At 36.1% G+C, this 18,672-nt stretch overlaps 1 protein-coding gene across 1 annotated transcript in view; it reads left to right on the plus strand.

Annotated features, from left to right (window-relative positions):
- The window catches only part of Vps51 (vacuolar protein sorting 51), a 186,761-nt gene extending 168,567 nt beyond the window's left edge, over nt 1–18,194 (plus strand). Inside the window, exon 16 of the mRNA XM_068228634.1 lies at nt 17,427–18,194. The gene's annotated coding sequence lies outside the window, so the exon portion shown is untranslated. The remainder of the gene's footprint in view (nt 1–17,426) is intronic.
- Nucleotides 18,195–18,672: the final 478 nt, after the last annotated feature.

An 18,672-nucleotide genomic window follows, 5' to 3' on the forward strand; every position in this document is an offset into this window, starting at 1 on the left:
CCTAGCTCCAATTAAACCACGTAAAAAACACCAATGGTGGAACAGTGAATGTGATGAAACAGTGGAGAAAAGACATCAGGCATGGCTATTACATCAGTCCCAAAAGACAGAAATATCCTATCAAAAGCTAGTAAAACAGAGAAAAGAAACTACCCAAGTCTTAAGAAGAATAAAAAGACAACATCATAAGGACACCCTGCAGTTAATTGAAGAACAGTTCAGTAAAACTAAATCGAGGGACTACTACAAAACCTTCAGAAAGCAACTCCAAAAATATGAACCCCCGACCCTACTGATGAAGGATGAAGATGGTAAGCTGGCCCATAACAATAAAGACAATGCAGAAATTCTGGCTAAACATTTCAACAAGCTTTTAAATTGTGAGGAACCTACAGAACTCCTTCATTTGGACACCAACACCCCGATAAAAACATCACCAGAAAACATCAATCCCCCCACAATAAAGGAAGTCTACCAGGCTCTGAATAAATTAAAAAACTACAAAGCGCCAGGAGAAGATCAGACCTTTGCGGAAATCTGGAAATATGCAGGAAACTCAGCAAAAGTTGCCCTCCATCAACAACTTGTCTCTATCTGGATTAAAGAAGAACTACCAGAACACTGGACAACAGCCCTCATTCATCCTCTGCACAAAAAAGGGGACAAAACCGACCCTAATAACTACAGGGGAATCTCTCTCCTAGATATAACATACAAAATATTTTCAATAATCATCCTTAATAGGATAAGTTTACAACTTGAGAAAGAACTAGGAGAATATCAAGGAGGTTTCAGACCCTGGAGGAGCTGTCCTGATCAGATCATGAGTCTTAAGTTGATAATGGACTATAACAGGAGAAGAAACAGAGATATGGTGATAACATTTGTAGATTTCAAGAAAGCTTATGATTGCATCCATAGAGAATCTCTGTTTAAAATTTTAAGACACCTTGGACTACACCCCAAATTAATAAACATGATAAAATTGACTCTCACCAATACCAAGTCAAAAGTGAAGTTTAGGGGTGAAACATCAGAGACATTTGAAATTAAAACTGGACTACGGCAGGGAGATGGGCTCTCACCACTATTATTTAACTGTGCTCTAGAAATGGTAATGAGGGAATGGTTTAGAAAATGTCCCCCCAAAATAAAGATTGGCCGAAAAATCAAAACAAATTGCCTGGGTTTTGCTGACGATTTAGCATTACTAGCAGTGGACATAAAAGAAGCAAAAACCCAGATATCAGAACTTCAAAACATTGCAAATAAAATTGGCCTCAAAATATCATTTGAAAAAACAGAAATTATGCCCCAAAAACCAACACAGCTAAAAGAAGTCACCATAAATGGTAATAAAATCAAAATAGTAACTCAGTTTAAATATCTTGGAGAAGTAATAACACATAACTTAAATGAAAAAATCTCAATCCAAGTAAGAACAAATAGATTAGCTAAAGCACAAAAATTAACATGGGATATCTACAAAAAGAAATGTCTATCAATAAATACAAAAATAAAACACTACAACACAGTTATAAAACCGGAAGCTACATATGCAGCAGAAACACTCTTTTACCTGAATAAACAATCAAAGACTGACAGACTTCAGAAAATTGAAAGGAGGATTGGAAGAACCTGTATCAACAAAAAATATCAGAAAGATGGACAGTGGCGGTTAATACCTAACAAAGTCGTGTACAAAGAGCTAGAACCCATTACAGATACTATGCGTAAGAGGAGACTGGGATTCTTTGGACATATCATGAGGATGCAGGACTCGAGACTTCTGAAACAACTAGTACAACACAATCTCGTCTCAAAAAATACCACAACAGGATGTAAATGGATCAGAGAAGTAAGAGAGGATCTGAAGGAAATAGGCCTTACAACAGAAGACACCAAAAATAAGATAAAATTGAATACAAAACTCAAGAATACAAACCTCCGCTTTACCCTTACACAAAACAAACCAACAACACGCACATTTTCAACTGAGGAAAGGGCACGAAGATCGGAGCGTCTGAAGAAGTACTGGGAGGACCGCAAAGCCCGAACAATCCCTTCAAAGAGACCTGAACGACGGACTGACTAAAGTGATCCTATGTGGTCATAAAAGAAGAAGAAGAAGACAAAGGCAGTACCCAGTCACATGCTTAAATTTGTGCAACAAAGAGAATTTCTCAAAGATTTTGTTTTTATAAGTCATTACCCCAAGTGTTATAAGGTTCCTTTGTTCAGGAATATTCTTATATGACGTAATAACTTTCTTATTGGGCCATGCAGCTGGTTATGTTGCCACCCAATTTGTGATGAATGTTTTTTGTTAGGCATGAATTAATCCATGTAGAGACCGACATGGAATCTGTCTACATGTGAATGCTCAATATATGTAGCCGTAAACTGTTAAGCATTCTTTTTAGAAGTCATGATGCTAAAGCAGCACCACATAATTCAAGCCGAGGCAGTGTGACCTGCTTCAAAGGTGCTACCCTGGAAAGCATTCTTTTTAGAAGTCATGATGCTAAAACAGCACCACATAATTCAAGCCGAGACAATGTGACCTGCTTCAAAGGTGCTGCCCTTGATTTGGCACACGGTAGCATGATGATTGTCTTATTTTCCTGGTTTGTGGATCTCAATTCTAGACATGTACCATATGACTTTTTAGAGGCGTCACAAAATCTATGAAGTTATATATTCTTACGGTTTCAGCTAACTGGCATTAATAGAGGTATTCTTATTTCCTTGATATGCTGAAGCTGACTAGAGAGTGTGTTACAGTCCCGGAGTAGTTGTCCAGTGAGTGTTCACCCCAAGCCCTATTTTATTGCCAAAGGCGCTACATGAAAATTTTGCATTGGACCCTTACCAAATGTAACATGCCCGGAGGATCAAATATTGATGTGATTTTAGAAAGAACAAATCTTTCAGTACTCACGTTTGCAGTCATTTGACAGGAAATGGGGTCAGTAAAAGTAAACTCGTGTCCTCATCCCAAGGTGGTGCAGCTCTTTTCAGGCACACCCCCAGTGGAGGTGAGCTGCATGTACCATTTCAACCATATACCAGCCCTCCTGCCATTCTTAAATTTCTGGCAGTACCGGGAATCGAACCCAGGCCCCCGGGGACGACAGCTAATAACACTAACCATTGTGCTACGGAGGCGGACATGGGGTCGGTGATGACCTGAAATTCCTCTGTTGAAGGCTGCCGGGTTAAGCTTAAGGTTTTCACAGTATCGCCGTTGTCATTTTTTAGAGCATGCTTATTCTACCTTAGATGAGCAGGTATAGATTTTAATAACACTAGATTGTTCAAGCACCATTCCCTTAACACAAAATCACTACAGCTGGAGGTCTGAACGAATAGAATAGTTATAGCATGATCTAATGTGGTTGTTCCATATATATAATCATCTACATAGAAGTTCTGTTCCACAGTTCTGGCCGCTCTGGAAAAATTATGTTCTTCATCCTTTGTGAGCTACTTCTGGCATCTCACCACAAGTAACAGTGCAGACATCGTTCCGTATGTCACTGTAGTCAGGACATATGTTTAAAGAGGGTTTCGTGGATCCTTCCTCCATAAGATAGTTTATAAGTGATAGTTTTCAGGATTTACATTAATTTAGAGGTGCATTTATGTCAGCTGAAAAGGCTATTTTATAGGTGCTAAATCTGATCACTATGAGATCATCCTGGATAGTGGGACCCACAAGGAGAATGTCGTTCAGACTGAAACCGTTATCAGTCGTAGCTGACGCATCGAACATGACCAGAGTCTTGGTAGTCGTACTGGATTGTTTGTGAACCGATATGAAATAGCAGTCATCCTAGATGGTGAGAGCTTCAATTGCCTTCGTGTAACCAAATGTTTCATATTCATCCATGAAGTCGATGTATTCCTTTCAAAGAGCGGCATCCCGTAGAAGTCTTTTCTCCAGTAGGTGAAAATGTTGCATGGCTTTTTCATTGGAGTTCCCAAGCTTAACCTGATTTTCTTTTTTTTTTCATGGGCAGAGTCATAATATATCGGCCGTATTTGTTTCTTCTCATGTGTTTTAGAAAGTGAGCTTCACATTTCCTTTCTTGGCATGAACGAACGGTTTGGTCGACCTCTTCAATGTGCCGAAATTTCTGAATTTGATCTTTTTGAGGGAGAGGTCACTACAAAGAAAAAGAGAGTGATGTTCCTGAGGTTCTCCTTCTGGCTAAGGCTGATGATAATTACCAAGTATCCAGCCAAGTTGGGTGTCTTGTAATACAGGGCAATTGCCTGGATGGGTGTTCTGATGCATACTTAGAAGTTGCCCGAATGCTGCCACTCCTATGAGTAGAACTGTGAATCTGCTAAGTGAAGGTCTTTGGACAAATTCCAATCTTCATAATTGATGTATGATGCTGGTATGCTACTTGTAATCTTGGAGAGAATAGTACAGTCGATGTTAAAATGATAATCATGGATCGTAGAATGCACTTCAAGGGTCATCACTGATTCCGAGCACGAAGAAAGATCTCCGAAAGACTGCAATATGAATGGTGCCTTTGCCTTTTTAAGCGGAGCAGTTGTACTTTTTTTTTCAGTGATGAAATTCTTCTGAGAGCCACTGTCCACAAGAGCACGAACAGTATAAAAGGTTTCACTGATATCCTTGACCTTGACAATGGCTGTGCTTAGTAGCACTTGCATTATGGAATGAATTCTTATGGAATGATAGCTGGCTTGTTGGGTACTGTTACTGGCATCCAGTGCTGTTACTGAAGGGTTGATGCTGATGATCTTTCACATTGTCATGAAGCAGAGTATGATATTTGTGGCATTACAAGTAACTATTCTCATTTTGGTTCCGTATTGAAATGGTTCCGTATTGAAGATGACGTATATCACAAATATTATTATAATAATACTTATAGATCCACCTCTTCAATACAGTACAATACAATCCAGCATTTCATGTGGTTAAAATTTATACGTAATATATAAAAGTCATAGGTACATGTTTCACCCTTTTTATGGGCATCATCAGCCTATATCAGTCTTAAAATTATTGGATATGGGATCTTTCTAATCTTATAAACTATAGAATAAAATATTGAACAATGATCTCATAAAATGTTATACTATAACATCTAAAATGATGACAATGCACAGAAAGTATGTTAAAAATACTGTAAATTAACAGTTTTGAAGATTATAACGTGATTAATCTAGAATATTTGAGTGTTTAAAAACAAAATGGATCCTCTTATTATACACCATTAGGACTATGATGGCCTTGAGTGCGAAAGCACAATCATCCAAGGGGGATATTTATTGCATACCCATAACATGAGTTCAAAATAGTAAAATCAATATCAAATATGTAAAATAGAAGTGCGAACGTATCAAGTGTGTTAAAATATATACGGTTGATTTATCAGAAAGTCTTACAAAAAAGAGATAAGACTTCTTGTAGGAGATGTTGCTAGTGATAAAACGTTGAGGTGTCAAAGCTAGCTGACGTCAATGTTTAGTTATGCTAACGTGGTAATCGATCGGATCGGAAAGACAGTCAAGCGGGTGTTACTATCCCTGTTGAAATATTTATTCGAAGAAATGATAGAGTTTTTCCTGAAACAAAATATTAAAGAGCTAGTTAAATGGTATTGTACATGGGACTTCCCATATGTCAAAAATGCCTAAGGCGGTACTTACTCGTACGGTGCGTGTTAAGTACATCAGACCGTTCCTGCGACGCTAGCTTGACTGACCTTTCTACTTCTAGCATTATAACGATGTGGCTGAGGCAGTGAAGGACACGGAGGGCGGGGAAGGGTGGGCGGATCCTTCGTGCAGGTGTTAGAGGGCTGTTAGGGGCAGGATGGTTGGGCCTAACATTTGACGAGGTGGTGGGAGCTTTAGAGCAAAAAGTTCTAAAAATCTGCAGGTTTGTGTTATGTTTTGAATTCACAATACCTAATAACTTTGGAGTTAGCTCATATAAAGGATTTTTTGCCTCAGTGGCATCATTAAGATTGTGGTCTTTGTTATAGGCTTGGTGAGATCCTTTTCAATAAATGTAAACTGATGTCCTGTTTCACTCATGTGTGAGCTCATCGCTCAATATTTGTTATGTTTGAAGGCATTGTAATGCTCCATATATCTCGTATGGAAGCTCCGTCCAGTTTGACCAACATAACTAAATCCACTCTGACCGCAAGTTAGTCTGTAAATACCAGATCTCGAAAAACGGCTGTTTTTATAATTGACTTATGATTAAAATTATGATTAAAATATATACTTTGATTTGTATTTACTGTTTTGAAGGCAATATTAATATTATATTTCTTCAGTGTGTTGGCGATCTGGTGGATGGCTGGGTTACTGTGCATAAACGAGGCGTAATTAGTTTTTTAAGTTTATCCGGAATGAGATTTGTGGATAATTTATATTTAACTTTATTTATTAACCGGTTAATCATTTCAACTTTGAACCCATTAAGTTTAGCCAAGTTCTTTATATAGTTTAATTCAATTTTTAAGTTGTGAGGGGTGAGTGGGATTTTCAAAGCTCTGTGTATTAAACTAGAATGACGCCTGTTTTTGAGAATTGGGATGTAAAGAGGAGTTATTTATGGTTATAGGAGATTGTGTGGGTTTCCCAAAGATTTGAAAATCAAAAGTATTATTGACGCGTGTGATCGTTATACCTAGAAAATTCAAAGACTCTTTAACTTCGTCTTCCTCAGTAAATTTTACATTAGGGTCAATTTTATTTAAATTCTCTAAAACTTCGTTGCTGTTAGTAACATTTTTGTCAATCTTCAAAACTGTTAATATACAGTATTTTTAACGTACTTTCTGTGCATTGTCTTCATTTTAGATGTTATAGTATAACATTTTATGAGATCATTGTTCAACATTTTATTCTATAGTTTATAAGATTAGAAAGATCCCATATCCAATAATTTTAAGATTGATATAGGCTGATGATGCCCATAAAAAGGGTGAAACATGTACCTATGACTTTTAAATATTATGTATAAATTTTGACCACATGAAATAGTGGATTGTATTGTATTGTATTGAACAGGTGGATCTATAAATATTGTTATAATATTTGTGATATACGTCATCTTCAATACGGAACCAAAATGAGAATAGTTACTTGTAACTTAGTAGCCAACCAGGCAAAGTTCAAATTAAACAGGTTTATCAATCTTAAGATCAAAATATGCAAGTTGTCTAAGGATATAACATTTTTGAAGCAATGTTTGAAACTAAAATTGATCCCAAAATTTTTGAAACCTCCACAAAGAAAAAACTTGACCATTCCAAGTATGAACAAAGTCCAAAACAAAGTAAATGAAATATGGTTAAGAAATGAAATTAAGTCACTATATAAAAAGAAATCCCAACTGAACTTACAACTATATAAAATTCATTTAACAGTGGCTCATTCCATTAGAATGGAACTCTTTCCAACTACACGTAGACTACAAAATGATGGTTTTACTCGACAAGAAGCAGACTACATTAGATAAGAAATTAAAAGAATCCCAAACACAGTCCATTGTACAGAATACAGATAAACAAAAAACAAGTTCTTCTCATGTCAACACACCTACAAGTGTTAATTTAACTAACATGCAATTTTCTGAAACAGAAATGGAACTCCTGAATAAGGGTCCAAAGTATAACTAGCCTAGTGAAAAAAAGGACTTGGATATTATTACTACAGTGGCTGAGGTAGAGGCTAATATTTCTAAACTCCCCTTTGAAGTACAAAATGACACTAGATATGATATAAAAAAAGAAATTACCCACACTAGCTGAAGAACTTAATGCTAAATCTGATTTTAATCACAAGACATTAATACGTAATTTGAGAACTAAAATAGAAGACAGTGACATCATAGTCACAAAAGCTGATAAAGGAGGATCTATAGTATTAACAGATAAGGACAGTTACATAAATAAAACAGAAGAATTTTTTAAGGATAAGATTTATACAATAGTTGGCAAAGATCCTATCGTAAGAATACAACGCAATTTAAAATCTATAATCAAGAACTCCACATTCCTTCTTAATGAACAGGAACAACAGAGACTTATCAACATGAATCCCAGCATTCCAGTTGCCAGAACCCTACCTAAAATCCATAAGAATAACATTCCCATATGTCCGATTCTTAATTTCCGTAATAGCCCTACATATAAAGTTTCCAAATATATTCACGGTTTTCTAAAACAATATTATAAGTTTAATAATAAACATCCTTTAAAGAATTCAATCAAATTTTGCAATATTTTATGTAAATTTGACTTACAACCTAATGTTTCTTTGATGTCATAAACACGTATCCAAATATACCTACCAAAGGAACGGTCAAAATTATCTGTGACAATATTTCAAAACATAGCGGCCTGAGTAAGCTGGAAATTGATGAATTTATGAAGATCTTGAATTTTGTATTGAATAACAGCTTCTTCTCCTTTAATGGAAAGATTTATCAGCAAACTGGCTTAGCCATGGGTGACCCTTTATCCGGAATCTTAGCTGACATTTACATTGATTCAGGCCGGTGACCTCGATGTTAGGCCCCTTTAAACAACAAGCATCATCAAGCAAGCATAATTTACATGGATTCAATAGGGCATACGAAAATCAAAGCACATATAAAAGGTATATGTTTATGGCCAAGATTCGTGGATGACACTTTTGTAGTTATTGACAAAAATGATACTAACAACAACGAAGTTTTAGAGAATTTAAATAAAATTGACCCTAATGTAAAATTCACTGAGGAAGACGAAGTTAAACAGTCTTTGAATTTTCTAGGTATAATGATCACACCCATCAATAATACTTGTGATTTTCAAATCTTTAGGAAACCCACACAATCTCCTATAACCATAAATAACTCCTCTTTACATCCCAATTCTCAAAAACAGGCGTCATTCTATAGTTTAATACACAGGGCTTTGAAAATCCCACTCTCCCCTCACAACTTAAAAATTGAATTAAACTATAAAGAACTTGGCTAAACTTAATGGGTTCAAAGTTGAAATGATTAACCGGTTAATAAATAAAGTTAAATATAAATTATCCACAAATCTCATTCCGGATAAACCTAAAAAAACTAATTACGCTACTTTACGCACAGTAACCCAGCCATCCACCAGATCGCCAACACACTGAAGAAATATAATATTAATATTGCCTTCAGAACAGTAAATACAAATCAAAGTATATATTTTAATCATAATAAAGTCAATTATAAAAACAGCCGTTTTTCGAGATCTGGTATTTACAGACTAACTTGCAGTCAGAGTGGATTTAGTTATGTTGGTCAAACTGGACGGAGCTTCTATACGAGATATATGGAGTATTACAATGCCTTCAAACATAACAAATATTCAGCGATGAGCTCACACATGAGTGAAACAGGACATCAGTTTACATCTATTGAAGCCGGACTGAGTGGCTCAGACGGTTGAGGCGCTGGCCTTCTGACCCCAACTTGGCAGGTTCGATCCTGGCTCAGTCCGGTGGTATTTGAAGGTGCTCAAATACGTCAGCCTCGTGTCGGTAGATTTACTGGCACGTAAAAGAACTCCTGCGGGACTAAATTCTGGCACCTCAGCGTCTCCGAAAACCGTAAAAGAGTAGTTAGTGGGACGTAAAACAAATAACATTATTATTATTATTATTATTATTATTATTATTATTATTATTATTATTATTATTATTATTATTATTATTATTATTATTACATCTATTGAAAAGGATCTCACCAAGCCTATAACAAAGACCACAATCTTAATGATGCCACTGAGGCAAAAAATCCTTTATATGAGCTAACTCCAAAGTTATTAGGTATTGTGAATTCAAAACATAACACAATCCCACAGATTTTTAGAACTTTTTGCTCTAAAGCTCCCACCACCTCGCCAAATGTTAGGCCCGCCCATCCTGCCCCTAACAGCCCTCTAACAACACCACCTGCGCCCAAGGATCTGCCCACCCTTCCCCGCCCTCCGTGTCCTTCACCGCCTCAGCCACATTGTTATAATGCTATAAGTAGAAAGGTCAGTCAAGCTAGCATTGCCGGAACAGTCCGATGTACTTAACACATACCGTACGAGTAAGTACCGCCTTAGGCATTTTTTACATATGGGAAGTCTCGTGTACAATACCATTTAACTAGCTCTCTTTAATATTTTGTTTCGGGAAAAACTCGATCATTTCTTCGAATAAATATTTCAACAGGGATAATAACACCCACTTGACTGTCTTTCCGATCCGATCGATTACCGTATTAGCATAACTAAACATTGACATCAGCTAGCTTTGACACCTCAATATTTTATCACTAGCAACATCTCCTACAAGAAGTCTTATCTCTTTTCTACGACTTTCTGATAAATCAACCGTATATATTTTAACACACTTGATACGTTCGTACTTCTATTTTACATATTTGATATTGATTTTACTATCTTGAACTCATGTTATGGGTATGAAATAAATATCCCCCTTGGATGATTGTGCTTTTACACTCAAGGCTGTCATAGTCCTAATGGTGTATAATAAGAGGATCCATTTTGGTTTTGAACACTCAAATATTCGAGATTAACCCCGTTATAATCTTCAAAACTGTTAATTTACAGTATTTTTAACATACTTTCTGTGCATTGTCATCATTTTAGATGTTATAGTATAACATTTTATGAGATCATTGTTCAACATTTTTTTCTATAGTTTATAAGATTAGAAAGATCCCATATCCAATAATTTTAAGATTGATATAGGCTGATGATGCCCGTAAAAAGGATGAAACATGTACCTATGACTTTTAAATACTATGTATAAATTTTAACCACATGAAATAGTGGATTGTATTGTATTGAACAGGTGGATCTATAAATATTATTATACTGTAATTTTATTGATATTTGTGGCATTGTCAGCAAGATGACGTAGAGGTGAATGAAATGTAATTTATAATTAGAGTTTGTGATTTTTAGCATTTGCGATAAATGCGAAAAATATCGAAACTTTGTCAGTGTATGTGCCTTCATCTTATATGACCTGTACGAGTGGTTTTAAGCGATTTTGAATTAGCGATAAAATGCAAAATTGATTCAAAATGCGAAATTATACAATTTTTGCGAAATAAATGCGAAACTCGCATTTTTATACGAAATAAAAATATATCTTTTTAAAAACGATGCATTTTTCTTCAAAATAAGATATATGTTGTTATTTATTTCAGGAGAAATAATTATTACGGCGCCCATTGCAATCGTAAAGCGGTAACATGCTTTGACGGTCACTTCCATCCTGCTGCACGGAATATTTATAAGTTCATTATCGCAATTAGCTGGTCGGAGAGATTTATTCTCTCTGTTTTGCAGCCTACCCGATTGATGTCAGGCGATACCTGAAGCTATTTTCTCTGTGTAAATAGTAACTCTGAGCTGAAATACGGAAAATAAAATGCACCTCATTTTGCCGCTCGTTGTAAACAATCATGGCGGCATCCAAGCGCGGCATGGATGAGTTTATTCGTAACTGGTTTGAAAATAGTGATGTTGAAAGTGGAAATGATTCTCTGGAGAGCGAAAATACTTCATCTTCTTCAACTGACAGTGATGAAAGTGATTCCGATTTCAGTTCTGAGATGATAGTGCCAATTGAAACTACGTGACAAAACCAGAATGCAACAAGAACGAGTAAGAAGTCTAGGTTTTTTTTTGCTTTACGTCACACCGACACAGATAGGTCTTACGACGACGATGGAATAGAAAATGCCTAGGAATAGAAAGGAAGTGGCCGTGGCCTTAGTGTGAAAATGGGAAACCGCAGAAAACTATCTTCAGGACTACCGACAGTGGGGTTCGAACCCACTATCTCCCGGATGCGAGCTCACAACTGCGCGCTCCTAACCGCACGGCCAACATGGAAGCATGACCAACAAATGGCAAAAAAGTTAATATGGGAAGGGCATCTGATTCAGAAAGTGATGGAACCAACTAGAAAGAAGATAATTCTGGATGTGGTGCTGGTAAAACCAGATGAACTCTATAGAGAAACTGAAGAAATAGATGGTATTAGTGATCACGAAGCTGTTTTTGTGGTAGTTAAAAATAAATGTGAAAGAAAGGAAGATATTTAAATTAGGACTATTAGGCAGTACCATATGGCTGATAAAACAGGCATTAGGAAGTTTTTAAAAAGTAACAATGATCGGTGGAAAACGGTAAATAAAAATGTAAACAGACTCTGGGATGAGTTTAAAGCAATTGTTGAGGAATGTGAAAATAGGTTTGTACCTTTACAGGTGGTAAGGAATGGTAAAGATCCACTATATTATAACAGAGAAGTAAAGAGACTAATCAGGAGGTGCAGGTTGGAAAGAAATAGAGTTAGAAATGGCTGTGGAAGTAAGGAGAAATTGAAGAAACTTACTAGAAAATTGAATCTAGCAAAGAAGGCAGCTAAGGATAACATGATGGCAAGCATAATTGGCAGTGATACAAATTTTAGTGAAAAATGGAAGGGTGTGTATAGGTATTTTAAGGCAGAAACAGGTTCCAAGAAGGACATTCCAGGAATAATTAATGAACAAGGAGAGTGTGTATGTGAGGATCTTCAAAAGGCAGAAGTATTCAGTCAGCAGTATGTAAAGATTGTTGGTTACAAGGACAATGTCGAGATAGAGGAAGAGACTAAGGCCAAAGAAGTAATAAAATTTACATATGATAACAATGACATTTACAATAAGATACAAAAGTTGAAAACTAGAAAAGCGGCTGGAATTGATCAGATTTCTGGGGATATACTAAAGACAATGGGTTGGAATGTAGTACCATATCTGAAGTACTTACTTGATTATTGTTTGGTCGAAGGAGCTATACCAGATGAATGGAGAGTTGCTATAGTAGCCCCTGTGTATAAAGGAAAGGGTGATAGACATAAAGCTGAAAATTACAGGCCAGTTTGACATGCATTGTATGTAAGCTTTTGGAAGGCATTCTTTCTGATTATATTAGACATGTTTGTGAAATTAATAACTGGTTCGATAGAAGGCAATTCGGTTTTAGGAAAGGTTATTCCACTGAAGCTCAACTTGTAGGATTCCAGCAAGATATAGCAGATATCCTGGATTCAGGAGGTCAAATGGACTGTATCGTGATTGACATGTCTAAAGCATTTCATAGGGTGGATCATGGGAGACTACTGGCAAAAATGAGTGCAATTGGACTAGACAAAAGAGTGACTGAATGGTTTGCTATATTTCTAGAAAATAGATCTCAGAGAGTTAGAGTAGGTGAAGCTTTGTCTGACCCTGTAATAGTTGAGATGGGAGTTCCTCAGGGCAGTGTTATCGGACCTTTATGTTTTCTTATATATATAAATGATATGAGTAAAGGAGTGGAATCGGAGGTAAGGCTTTTTGCGGATGATGTTATTCTCTATAGAGTGATAAATAAGTTACAAGATTGTGAGCAACTGCAACGTGACCTCGAAAATGTTGTGAGATGGACAGCAGGCAATGGTATGTTGATAAACGGGGCTAAAAGTCAGGTTGTGAGTTTCACAAATAGGAAAAGTCCTCTCAGTTTTAATTACTGCGTTGATGGGGTGAAAGTTCCATTTGGGGATCATTATAAGTATCTAGGTGTTAATATAAGGAAAGATCTTCACTGGGGTAATCACATAAATGGGATTGTAAATAAAGGGTACCGATCTCTACACATGGTTATGAGGGTGTTTAGGGGTTGTAGTAAGGATGTAAAGGAGAGTGCATGTAAGTCTCTGGTAAGACCCCAACTAGAGTATGGTTCCAGTGTATGGGACCCTCACCAGGATTACCTGATTCAAGAACTGGAACTCGCCCGGTGAGAAGTATAGTAAAATGATACTTGGAATTATGATCTTGTTGACAATAAGCCTCTTTCTGTAACATGTAAACCAGTTTTTGAAATTCACTCTATAGTGGGAAAGGGGTTGGGTAATAATCCGAAAAAATGGACGTAGGGAATGAATTTCTAACCCCACAGTTCTGGGATCACGTTACTAAGGAAACCAATGCCTATGTCTCTACATTTCTTGCTCATTTATCTGCTTCCCTTGAGACCAGTAATACTTAGGGACAAAAACATTGGTTTCCTGAGACGAGCTAAAAGCTCACTTTGCTTTGTGTATTCTTATGTAGCATATGTGATTAATCAAATTTATGTTAAAGTGACGAAAAAATAAATGGTATGTAAGGGAATATTTCCTTTCACAAGTAGGCCAAAGGGTTAAATCATTCAATGTGTGGAATTCCTTTCACAGGCTAAAGAGCACTGCAAGGAACAATCTATCAAACAGCAAATACACTTTCAAGCACCCCGTTCATTCTCTTTGTGTGTTGACCCTTGATCATAGTCGGTTATTCTTGACATTGGTGTTAAGTAGTAGTTCTGTTTAAAAGTACGGTAGCGATTTATTTTATTGTCTGGTAGCCATGGGTAGAAGCGAAGTGACGATCAAACAGCATGCCGAAAGTCACAAATCGGGACATCTTTATGTAAGCGATACAGATGGCCTATATTGATGTGCCGACTCTGCAATCAAAGACTTGAAGAATTAAAAAAAAAAATGTTTTGCAGTCCTTCCTTTGCCTTGGCAGCACTTCTGTCCATTTGGGCCGCTACGAACATTGTCGATGTAGAGTTGTTTTTAGCAACATCATTGTAACTGATAAGCGGCCTCAAATGAAGGAGGACACCTTTTAAGCAATTGGCATGTTGTACTTTAATCATCATTGGAATTCCTCTTCCTTGTAGGTGTGTTGTACTGTGATAAATAAATACGTTCAGAATAGTATTTTTCACTTTGAAATTGTTTGTAAATTTGAAAATAAGCATATTCCTGTGTGTGCGTCAATACTTCTTGCAGTCTTATGTTGATGTTTTTCTTATTTTCCATAGTGAATTCAAAACTGCATGCCGAGCAATGTGTGATTAAACAGTATGATTTTACTCCCAACTGTTGTGTGTGCAGTTTAGCAAATTATGCCTAATTTTAACCAATTTGCTACAAAACGCTAAATTTGAGAAGTTTAGATGGTACAAAACGCTAAATTTGAAAATCAAAACGCTAAATCTCTTATTTTTAAATGCTATAAACCACGAACTCTATTTATAATGTTCCGTGTTGCTGATTTCCTCATTTCAGTAATGAACCTTATAGGGATGTTCGACCTAATTAACACTGTACAAATTATGTTAAAAATGCTATTTTATTATATTAGGACTAGTTTCATTCGTTTGTGGTGCTGGCTGTGTGGCAAATATTTTCATTTGATGTCATTTGGGCTGCCTTTACCAGATGGCAGAGATGATAAAGATGTTGATTCCCACAGGGAACCTGAAATATTTGTTCCGAATGAGCAAAATTATAATACCAATATAGTTGGTCAGTTATTGGACATTATAAATTTTCCAGCTAACTTACTCCTGGCGGTCGCCCCAGTCTGCCAAGCTGGACTCATCAGTTGGTAAACAGCACACCCACCAAGATGCATGGCTAGTGCACACTGTGGAGGCCACTGCGCAGGCTGCCCGGAGCCACCGGCAGTGCCAGTGCACTATGACAGACCTTGTCTCACTTTCAAAAACTGATGCCTGCCTGGCCATCAGATGATAAAGATGTCCCATAGGGAACCCAAAATATTTGTTCAGAATGGCCAGTATCCGGTATTTGGGAGATAGTGGGTTCGAACCCCACTGTCTGCGGCCCTGAAGATGGTTTTCCGTGGTTTCCCATTTTCACACCAGGCAAATGCTGGGGGTGTTCCTTATTAAGGCCACGGCCACGGCCACTTCCTTCCCATTCCTAGCCCTTTCCTTGTCCTATCATCGCCATAAGACCTACCATTGTCGGTGCAACATAAAGCAAATTGTAAATAAAGTTAATTATCCTTATTAAATGCTGGGACTAGTTTCGACCCTTTTATTTAGGTCAACTTCAGCCTTAATTACAAGATAAAAAGAATATTATACTTGCAATACAATCACCAATAATACACTGAAATTGGCATGTCAGCCTTTTTTATATAATACGTTTATGAGCATATGTGAGTTGTATTTGAATTGTAATTGTTTACATATACATATGGAGTTAAATGGGGTAACGGAATTGATGGATCACTCCACCTTGATTGGAAGGCCGCTTACTCATTACTCAGATTGTGAATGCCCCCTTTGAATATCACAATAAATTGCTAGTAGTATTCCTTAGCTACTAAACATAATTTGTGGATCAACACATCCTCAAAATATATGGTATATGTTAAACATATATATTACATATATGTTAAACACTATCAACACTAATACAAGACTATATCAGAAGACATTGTAATATCTACATAATACTGAAATAAGCTTTCAGTGTGTTATTTTAACCTTCTATTTTAACTGTGATTGTGTTTTCATTCTAATGTACTGTTTTATGTCAAGATTTTATTCCCAATGAGTTACCCCATTTAACTCCATGTGTATATGTAAACAACTACAACTCAAATACAACTCACATGTTCTCATAAGCTCATTATATAAACAAGTCTAAGCCATGCCAACTTCAGAGTATTATTGGTGATTGTATTACATGTAACATTATTATTATTATTATTATTATTATTATTTTTTTTTTTTCCATCCTGTGATTCTGAAAATGACCCAAACAGCAGGGTCGAAACTAGTCTCAACATTTAATAAAGATAATTAGACTTTATTTAACTGGTATTGAATAGGTGAACCTTTCTTTCCCCTCTTCATTAGTCATAATATGATTTGCAGGTGAATAAAGATTACTTCAGGGCATATTGAAGACACTCCTATGACATTTTAGTATATTTTATATATTATATTTTAATAAATCAATCATCATCATAAGAAAGAATTTGTGATGGCTCTACAAATGTTGTATGATCAAAAGAATAATAATTAATATTTTGATCTATGAAATTTTTATTCTAATACAGAGCAAGCCTCAATCAAGGGCTTGTTATTCCCTGTACCATGTCTGGGTGAGCGAATGATGCAATGGCCACCTGACCCATGGTCTCAGCTAATCTGTGATAAGTAGCGTACATTGTGATTCCTTTCTGTACAGCAATAATTCATTGGTTTAGTGCATTTTGTAGCTTCTGAATTAAGTGTTAAATAGCGTATTTTCATATGCTATAGATTTTTAAATCCAATTCACACCAAAATTTTGAATATTCATGAGGTTGAATTGCAGTTAATGTACTGGAATATTATCACATGTGGTACAACGCTTGTCTACAGGCTGAGGGAGAATATTTTCAATACTTATTTAATGAGATAATTTTTTTGTTTTCCTATCTAATTATCCATTCATCACAGTTGATATGTTTTCTACAGGCGTACGAGAATGGTATGATGGCGACCGTCCTCCTGTTTACAGACACGTGGTATTCAGGAAGATATAAATACTAATTCCCATAGGGAACCTATCAATATCATCTGATGGCTTAGCAGGCATCAGTTTTTGTAAAAGAGACTAAGTATATTGGCACTGCCTGTGGCTCCAAGTAACCTACACAGTGGCCTCCGCTATATGCACTAGCCATGCGTCTTGGTAGGCATCCTAGATACCAACTGATGAACGAAACTGGGACGAAACGCTGGCAACCAAGAATGAGTTCGCTGAAAAATGTATAATTTCAAATAATGGACCATTTATATTGGAATTAAGTACTCAGGAAGGACGGGCACTCTTGCGGGACTCGCCATATATATAAGTTCCTAAATTTATCATCAGCTGAATGTTAGACAAGTTTCTATGAATAATTTCTCTTTTTTTTTTTTTTTTTTTAGTTCTCTGACATATATGTTTCAGTGTGGTAAATGGCTCCTTTTTCAAGTAATGAATTATAAAAGGCAAGTGAAAATTGTTACAGAAATTACTTGTAATATGTGATGATCTAACCCGTTCATTTAATGTATAGAAAGGAAGACTACTGTTTAAATTTGTGTCCATCAAATTTTGGATGGAACTAAGTAAGCTATTAGCATACTGCTTATTCATTCTCTGAATATAAACAGACTGTTTGTTAATATTGTTAGAAAATGTTTAATGTATTTATTATAATTTACATATTTATTAAAGTTGTTATATTTTCTATTTTATTGCCCTGTGTACTTTACTTCCCTTCTTTTTTTTTTTTTTACTGTAGTATATTTTTCAGATGTTCTGAGCATTTTTAGGTGGAAATGAAATACATTGTATATACCTTCAAATAAATTACTGTGAAACTTGTCTTAAGCAGTCACAAGTCGTTTTCAGAGAAAAATGGCCATTGCGACAGGTGGCTGTTATATTATGTTGGAATGGGAGAACAAATATTTTATGTTAGTTGTCAATGTACAGTTATAATATATGTTTGGCTAACACCTTATTTAATAAATCTGCTATTGTATGTTGGTGCAGAACACACATAACAAGTGAATGTATATTCTTTTCCAAATTTGGTCATCTATGGACCGCATAGAACTCGCCATATATATAAGTTCCTAAATTTATCATCAGCTGAATGTTAGACAAGTTTCTATGAATAATTTTGTAGCCTGGTTTGATAAATGTAGCCTGGATTTGATATTCGCGGCC

Source organism: Anabrus simplex, chromosome 7 (genome assembly GCF_040414725.1).
Source record: "Anabrus simplex isolate iqAnaSimp1 chromosome 7, ASM4041472v1, whole genome shotgun sequence".
NCBI classification, from domain to species: domain Eukaryota; kingdom Metazoa; phylum Arthropoda; class Insecta; order Orthoptera; family Tettigoniidae; genus Anabrus; species Anabrus simplex.